Raw genomic sequence first — 8,914 nt, forward strand, 5'->3', positions numbered from 1 at the left:
ATAACCCTTAGTCTCAGCTCCTGAAGGCAATGGACCATTTCTTAATAGGCTTTCCAACAAAATCTATTTCGTTTAGTTAACTAATATACACAGAAAGTATACAGTGAGCAACTATATGCCAGGGGATTTTGTAGATGCTTGATACATTAGCTTAGTTACCCCTCATAATAACCCAGTGAGGTAGGTACCATTATTATCTCCAAATCATGGATAAGGAAACTGAGATGGAGAGAGTTTAAGTGCAGTCACATGACTAGTAACTAGAGTCATTGAAATTTGACCTTTTCAGCGAAAACTGCATTCTTAGCCACTGTGCTCCGCACCCTCGATATAGCACCCATCACAGTATCTTGTGTAAGTGCTGGGGACATATGTATCTAGTAAACGAACCCAACGCTCCCACTTCTGAACTGAGGTTTGCTGTTTGGGATCCACACATGTCTTCAAGGTCAGCCTTGGATGACTCACTAAAGTCATTTCAGCAGTCAGACGCTTGCATACAGGGTTGGACATGCAGTGGGTGCTGAGTGCTAGCTAAGTTGCTGTTTTCAGAATAAAATTCTGTCTTTTTTATTTAAGTATTGTTTCTTCCCCCTGCTCCTTCCATTGCTTCATATTCTTGTAGGCACGTGAGCTTCCCCGTGACACATCCTGCTGTACATGGCTTTCCCTCTGTTTGGACTGTCCTTTGATTGCCCTATTTGCCTAGAAACTCCTACTCCTCCTTCGTACACAGCTCAGAGTTAATCCCACAGCCTTTGTGTTCCTATGGACTTGTATTCTAATGTTTCTGCTCTATGTAATCTTATTTCTGTGTCTATCGTTAGTTCTGTATGTGTACCTGCCTTCTTCACTATGTGTAGCTATTCGAATGCGGAGGTTAAGGCCCAATTCACTTTAATATACCTGGTACACTGCACCTGGTATGCTTAGTGATGCATGATGACTCAATGAATGAAAGGAGGAAGACAGAAAATCAGAAGACAAGACCACTGGCATTTCACTATGATTCTTGGAAGTTCCTCTTCACAGTGGAAAACATGAATGAGGAAAGCATTGAAAATCTTTGAGATCAGTACAAACTGTTGCGCCTGGATGGAATTTGCAGAGTCAATTTATTTGATAGGAAAGGACCAAATTTGCATTTCAGTCAAATGAACCACAACAAATTAGTCTCCCTACCACCCATCCCCTACATTCTATCCAAGGACATTCTTCTCCTTGGATCTCAGGGAAATCAGTGAATATCTTTCCTGCTAAATGGTACCAAAGGAAAGATTATGCAAAGCAAGACCATTTCTAACATATTTTCTCCACTGCAAGATGCAATCTAAAAACTACTTACTATTATGGTTTGGAATAAGATATGTTATTAAGTGAATGACAGAAAAATAAGAAGACATCCATCAAAGCATCTATTTTATTCCTATAAACAGAGCTTTCTTATATCCTGAGGGCATCAAGGCACAAATCATTGGTAACGATGTCTTAAGTAGAAGGAACAAGAAATACACAAGGAAAGACTCTTATAAATTGTGTCCTCTTGCTCTTAATCTAATCATTTCTCCTTTGGCATTGTCTTTCAAAGGAGAAAATGGACAGTTCCTAGTTGCAAAGGGAAAATGAAGCATTTGGAGATCTATGCTTATCATCGTGCAGACAAGTTGTTAATGAGGAGCCAGATCCACGGTGGCCATGAACTCAGGGTCACCCAGACATGCTGACCCCAATAGGAAATGCCATGGGGCAGCATGCATCTCATATGAAAACTGACTGGGAAAACGGCCTCAGAGAGAGGCTGGAAGCCAAGCTCTATCTAGCAAATATCTATTGAAAAGGAATGACGGTTGTCTCAATCTCCCTCCTAGAATGAGCACACAATGGCAGGTGTGAGAGGGAAGAAAAACAAGTGTCACACTTATTAAAATCCTCCCCTTTCTTCAGGCTATGAAGAGAGGCAGATTTCAGAATAGCCCAGGGACCCAGGCATGTTCCTTGAGGATGTCCCAAGATGATAAAGCTGCCTGTAGGAGGACAGAGATGAGCTAAGAGCTGGGATCCAAGAGCACCTTCAGCCCCTCTGTGAGAAGTCAAGGGCAACTGTAGCTTGGAATTCTGGTTGCTTAGGAAATATAGCTTCCATATGCCATTGGCTGACTTACACTGTTTCTGTTAAGAAAATCTATTTTTTTGATAACCTCAAGGTAAGGATTTCTTTAAGCTCATTAGGAAGGTCCTAGAAGCACTATATTTCAGATAGTCCTGAAATAGTGGGATGGATGGCAAAGATGGAGGAGATGCGCAGGAAATATGGGAATGACAGCAAAGGCAGGATTCCTTGAAAATAATTATCAGAGAAGTGAAAGTTTGCACCATAGAGGTGGCACACTTAAATTTTAGCTCTTGCCTATTTCCAAATGGAACTTGCATGTTACTATCAATGGTGGCCATTTATTGAGTGTTTACTCAATATTGAGTGCACTTGGCTCTAGACCAAGTCCTTCATAAACATATAGTTTTCTTTAAGTCTCACAACAACCCTATGAAGTAGGTCTTACTATTGTTGATCTTAAAAATAGAAGTTATTCTACCAATAAAAATGAGTTTAGAGAATTGCAATTCAGAACATGCAAGCTAAGGCAAATCCATAGGCAGGCACAGAGAACAAAGGAGAGGAATGTTCTTTTATCGAGGAAAGGGGAAGTTGGTAAGGGCTGTTATAAACCAAGAGTCCACTGGAGAAACTGGGAATTCAAAGTGTAGTGGCTTTTCATTGGATGGGTTGTGACAGTCTCTCATGGGCTGGGCCATTGCGGGGGGAAGGGAAAATCCTCCTTCCTTCTCCTGGAGTAGTAGAGTAGAAAACATCTTCCTGTTGTAAATGCAAGACACTTCCCTTCCTGTTTGGGGCAACTGAGAATGAGTGGTAAGGGGTAAGAGCTCCCCATACAGTTGAAGTCTCCTTACAGGCCTTCCTGATGCCAGTCTTGGTTGAAGTCTCCTTTGTTAATTTTCATACCATCTTCATTTTCTTAGATGAGGTGACTGTGGCTTAGAGATGAGGTGAGTTGATTTGCTAAGTAGAGGAGCTGGGGCTTGCTTACACCAAGCCTGGCACTTCTCCACTACATCATAGGAAGTGCCAGGCCTCTAGGTTAGGAAGGGATGTCCTTCAAATTGTACAACTAAATAGTTCTTTTTCTCCTTCTTCCTTTTCCTCTGTTCTTCTTCCTTCCTTCTGCCTCTCCCTGCTCCTCATCCTATTTTCTCCTTCTTCTTAGGATTTGGTGATTTTTCCCCCCAGTAATTATTTGTTAATCATTATGATATTGTGATTTATAAAAAAAAATTTCATGCTTGGTCTTTGCCTGTATCTGGCACAGAGTTCCTAAAATCTTTGGAATTTCCTAAGTGATGAGCACATAAAGGAGCCTTATTTTTTGTTAATGAGGTGACCTTTGGAGTGCACTGAAAGATGGGGGCTGGTTGCCAGGAGAACCAACCATGTAGTTTCAGGGTCAAAACTTTCAGTCCCACCCCCATCATCTTGGGAGAAGAGAGGGGCTAGAAGTGGAATCTATTGCCAATGGCAAATGACTTAATCAATAATGACTATGTAACAAAGCCTCTATAAAAACCCAAAAGGATGGAGTTTGGAGAGCTTCTGGGTTGGTGAGCATATGAAGATGTAAGGAGAGTGGTGTGCCCAGAGATCATAGACGTCCATACTCTTTCCCCATACCTAGCATATCTTTCATCTGGCTGTTCCTGAGTTGTACCCTTTATAATTAACTAGTAATCTAGTAAGTAAAATGTTTGAGTTCTGTGTGGTGCTCTGGCAAATTAATGAAATCCAAGGAGGGAGTGTAAGAACCTCCAATCTATAGCCAGTCAGTCAGAAGCACTGGACATGAGATTGGTATCTGAAGTGTGCGGGTGCGTGTGCGTGTGCTTGTGCGTGTGCGTAGTCATGTAGAACTGAGCCCTTAACCTGTGGGATCTGGTACTATCTCTAGGTAGTTTCAGAACTGAGTTGAATTGTAGGTGTCCAGCTGGTATTGAAGAATTGCTTGGTGGTATGGTGTGGGGGAAACACACACATTATAATTGGGTGCAAAATTGTTAAGCATGTACTATGTCCTGGGCATAGCATGATAGCCGAGAGAATACAAAGATTAATAAGATGATGCTACACATTCAAGAAATATTTATTTTGGTATGAGAGACGGATGTATAAACAATTTATTTTGAGAAGATAGCTACTAAATACTAGATCATGTAAATGATGGAGGAAGAAATGATTAATCCCAAATGAAGGATCTGGTTATATTTCATATGTGAGGAACATTTGGAAATGGAAAGATAAGAAGGATTTCTTTATGTTGCAAATCTAGAGTAAGATAAATTAATGACATAAGGAGAGGCAAAAATGAGGAACAGTCTGTTTGCTTTGGCCCTAAAGTAAATGGATGTCCGAAAATAGTTTAGGATAAATCCATGTGCAACCTTGAGTTCCATGCTAAGCAGTATGAGATTTATTCTGTGAATGTCAAGGGCTTCTAGAGGTGCAGAATAAAATATCTGAATTTTGTTTCAAGAACTTTATTCTCAATTATGGGATCGATGTTAGAGGCAAGACATTGAAGGCAGAGAGACCAATCAGAGGCCATGTCGTAGACCATGTGAGGGAGAAGATCAAAACTCAACTGGCAGTGACAAAAGTAGGTCTGGGAAAGAAGAGTTGATGCAAAAGATGCTGTATCTGTAGAACCAATAGTACTTGACATTTGGGGATATATTTGTTATATAGGTTAATAAATATGACAAGTAAACTTCAAAAATACACCATGGTTCCAACACAATAGAAGATTATTTCTTACTTATGTAACAGTACTAGGTTGAAGAGGCTGCCCTTCTTTACAGTGGCATTTGCAGACACCCACTAACAGGAACTCTGCTGTTTTCAACACATAGCTTCAAAGATTGATCCAGGGCCTACGGCCATGCCACCTTGAACAAGTCTGATCTCGTCTGATCTCAGAAGCTAAGCAGGGGCGGGCCTGGTTAGTACTTGGATGGGAGACCACCTAGGAAGACCAGGTGCCATAGGTGTAAAAAATAAAGGATTGGAAGCTGACAAGGTCTTTGCATTCTGTGAGGTCAACCAAGGGTTGCCTCACCTAAATAAAAATAAATAAATAAATAAATAAATAAATAAATAAAGATTGATCCAGGGATCATTTCAATTCCAGGCAGCCTAATGGTAAAACAGTATGGAAGAACTTGGGTGGGAAGTTTCCAGGCCAAGGAATGGCATACATCACTTCCAGTCACATTCTGTTAGCTAGAGCTCATTTATACAACTATATTTAACTTCGGGAGAGCCTGAAAATGTAGCATAGTTGTGTGAGCAGGAAAATGAAAGGACTATGGAATTTGGAGAGCAGATATGAGTCTTGGCCATAGACTGAACATAGAGGGATATAATCGAATTGAAGATATGTTTTTTTGAATTGCATGATTGTCATTATAGTGATAATATCAATGTGGGTAGAAAGTGCAGGCAGACTAAGTGATGAGCTAAACTTTGACCCCAATTAATTAATGGGTCAGTGTGTCAGAAGAGGGAAGACCAAGTGAAATCAAGATTTCAGGAGAATTGGATCTGCAAAGAATGAAGGGCACACTATGGGGAAAAGTAGGGAAAAAGGGAAGAAAAGCAGAGGACATGAATGAACATAAGGAGAACTTCTGAGAAGAGAGGGGAAGCAAGCAATAACTGAAGCAACCTCATTGGGGAGTGAAAAAAATGATTGTGGAGAAGCTTCCTTCAGAAGAATGGAAATCCTTTGAAAAGGACATTGAAAAGATGAATTTGAGAATTAATAAGTGATGGACAAAAAGATGATGAGCAGCAATTAGGGTTCAATGAGGGTGGAGGGCTCAGGAAATGGAGTTGATCAAAAATGATGAATATTATGGGACATGAGTGGGAATAAATGGATGATGGGGTGCAGGAGTGGTATTGCTGATTGTGGCAGATGACCAAGAAAATACCAGCATCTTAGGATGTTGGTGACTGTGAAAAACATGGTTGATTCTTAGATCCAGTTCACAGAAGAAAGGAAAAAATTTGACTCAGTGGAAAAATACAGGTGCCCAGGCACTAGAGATAGAATTGTGTTCATAGAGCTAGTTCAGTGGGAATGAAGAGGTGGTGAACCAAAAAGATAAAAAGTTGAAAAGAGAGTGGGGAGTTAGAGAGATGAAAGGCAGTGTAGTTCAGACTGGCTAGAAGATACAAGATGAAGTTTTATCTGTAAGTGCTTGAAGAGCTTTATAAAAGAATGATGTTAAGCTAGAGATTTTAGGTGATTGAAGCCAGGATATTGGATGGGTTCTTAAGGATTTTGAAATTGCTCAGTATGATGAGAGGTAAGAGTGGGGCAAGACAGAACAAAGAGGAGGATTATGAGCCAGCCCTCCAGAAACAGGGGAGTATGTTGCAAGCAGATGGCAAAAACTGCTAAGTGGAGAGATTTGTTGTTCTGGAGCAACTGCTTGGATGTGGTGGTGGTGTGTTGGTAGATTGTCACTCTCTTTCTTGCTCCATAGAAAGGATGAGGCAAGGGAATTATTCTTCACTCTAGAAGACTAAGGCAAGATTGGGTCTTCCAGGCTCAAATTAAGGCAGGGAAGTTAATAGAACAATCCAGGAAAAAGTGACTCATACAACAGGTCTCTTGGCAGTAGAATGGAGGCTTCAGAAGGTACAGGGCTGGGACTGGAGGTGATGCTGATGAGGGTGGGCCAAGAGGAAGCAAGGACTAACTGTTTGTATGTAACATGTGAGGGGAGACAGCTGGCCAGAGGGTTCTAGAAACAGGAAATATATAGAATTCAGATAAAGAGCTAGTGTCCCTAGGCCCTCGTGGATTGCATGTTAATGGAATACCATACAGATATAGTATGACCAAAAGGAAGATTCCTGGCATTTGAATTACCTGAGGTAAAGAAACCATAAGATGGCAGTTTGTTGTGAGCTGTACTTCCTACATTATTAACATGTAACTCTGTGTTGATGTTGCTTTCAAGATATCTGCTTTCACCATATATGTGTCTCATAACAGTAGAGATGTCTCATAGTCAAAGAGGATGTTCATAAAAGTCATAGTCTGGGCTCATGAGGCCCCGGGATTGAGCAAAGAGCAAGCTTAGACAATCACAGGAGGAGAAATGCAGAGTGCAGGAAAAAAAGACAGGGGACGATGGTGCTGAATTGGGTGTCAGTACTCACTAGGAATTGGCCAGGTGAACGAAGATGTGTGGGAAAAGGTAAGCAGGGAAGATTGCTGAGAGTGTGAGTAAGGGCAGAGCCACATGGGACCAGCTGGGGTGGTCTGTCCTGGATCCTGGGGTTCAGGGATGCTCACTGTGAAGACCCAGATGGTGTAGTGGAGGTCAGGGTGAACCCTGACACTGTCAGCTTTCTTGTGGCTGCCTGCCCATGTTTCTGCATTCAGCGTCATGCTGCAATGTCAGAGAAAATTTTTTATATCATAATACATTTTTATTGAGATATAATAGACACTTAACAAGGTATAAGTTTAAGGTATACAACATATTGATTTGGTAAGTTTATAATGCAATATGATTGCCGTTGTAGCATTAGCTAACACCTCTATCATGTCGTGCCACATAATTATAATTTATTCTAGTGGTGGGAACAATTAAGATCTAGTTTAATGTTTATAATACAGTTGTGTCATCTATAACCATTGTACTGTATATTAGATCTCCAGGACTTATTATCTACTAGTTGCAAAAATGTACCTTTAAACAACATCTCTCCCCTTCCCTCACTCCCAAGCCCCTGGTAATCACTCTTTCGATCTGTTTTTTTTTTTTTCAATTTTTTTCTTTTTAGAATCCACATATAAGGGATTTTATACAGTATTTGTCATTCTCTGTCTGACTTATTTCTTTTATTTCACTTAAATAATGTCCTGAAGGTCCATCCATGTTGTTGCAAATGGAAGGATTTCTGATTTCTTTTTATTCCCATGGCTTAATAGTATTCCATTGTATATATGTACCTCATCTTCTGTATTCATTTATCCATCGATGGACATTAAGACACAAAGAGATTAAGAAATGTGCGTCAGATGGCACCTCAGAGCTAGATCCTAACCCTTAACTCATGCCCCTTCTCTTCTAATCTAGTAGTAACAAAAACTCTAACAACAAATACCATATCCAACACACACAGCCTTTTTTTTTTTTCAATGTGCTATGTTTATGTGCTTGAATTTCTAAATTAGAATGACTTGAATGCAGAAAAGGATTTTTCTCCCAGGAGGCTAAGAATAATGATGGGCATCCTTGCTTATCTGGTTTCATCATCATTTCACTTCCTTATAACAAGGGATATTGTTACCCTGACTCACACGGAGTGTCGATGGGGACAATGTAGCTGCCACTGATTGTAGCCAGCACGGCAACAATCTGTGAGCATGATTCTGTAGTGGGGGAAAGATCCTGGCTCTAGAATTGGGGACAGAGTTGGGGACACTAACATGCTAGCCAATTACTGTCTATGCATTTTCTTTTAAGAGAGCTTCTAAATTACTTTGGTTTGCTTTCCCCTTCCCCATTTCTATGTTTAGAAAAAAAGTGAGTCATGTGTTAAAGATAATTTTACTGCTCAAAATTTTAAATCTGTGTCTACTCTCCCCTGTTATTATCAGAAAAGGAGTTTGTAAAAAGTTAGCACTGGCAGCTTGCATTAATCCAAACCAGCTTAGCAAATTCCCTGGCTGGTCGTCTGTGCTTAATGTAGCATGTCTCGTCAAAGCCAGCCTGTTCCAACATTCTTAACTAAGGGCTGCTGCTCATGATCTGAGGAGGCCGAAAA

At 40.5% G+C, this 8,914-nt stretch overlaps 1 pseudogene; it reads left to right on the forward strand.

Moving 5' to 3' along the window:
* Window positions 1-4,993: 4,993 nt before the first annotated feature.
* On the forward strand, window positions 4,994-5,112 carry LOC120592096 (uncharacterized; annotated as a pseudogene).
* Window positions 5,113-8,914: the final 3,802 nt, after the last annotated feature.

The sequence above is a fragment of the Pteropus medius genome, unplaced genomic scaffold, assembly GCF_902729225.1.
Source record: "Pteropus medius unplaced genomic scaffold, Ma_sr-lr_union100, whole genome shotgun sequence".
In the NCBI taxonomy this organism is placed as follows: Eukaryota; Metazoa; Chordata; class Mammalia; order Chiroptera; family Pteropodidae; genus Pteropus; species Pteropus medius.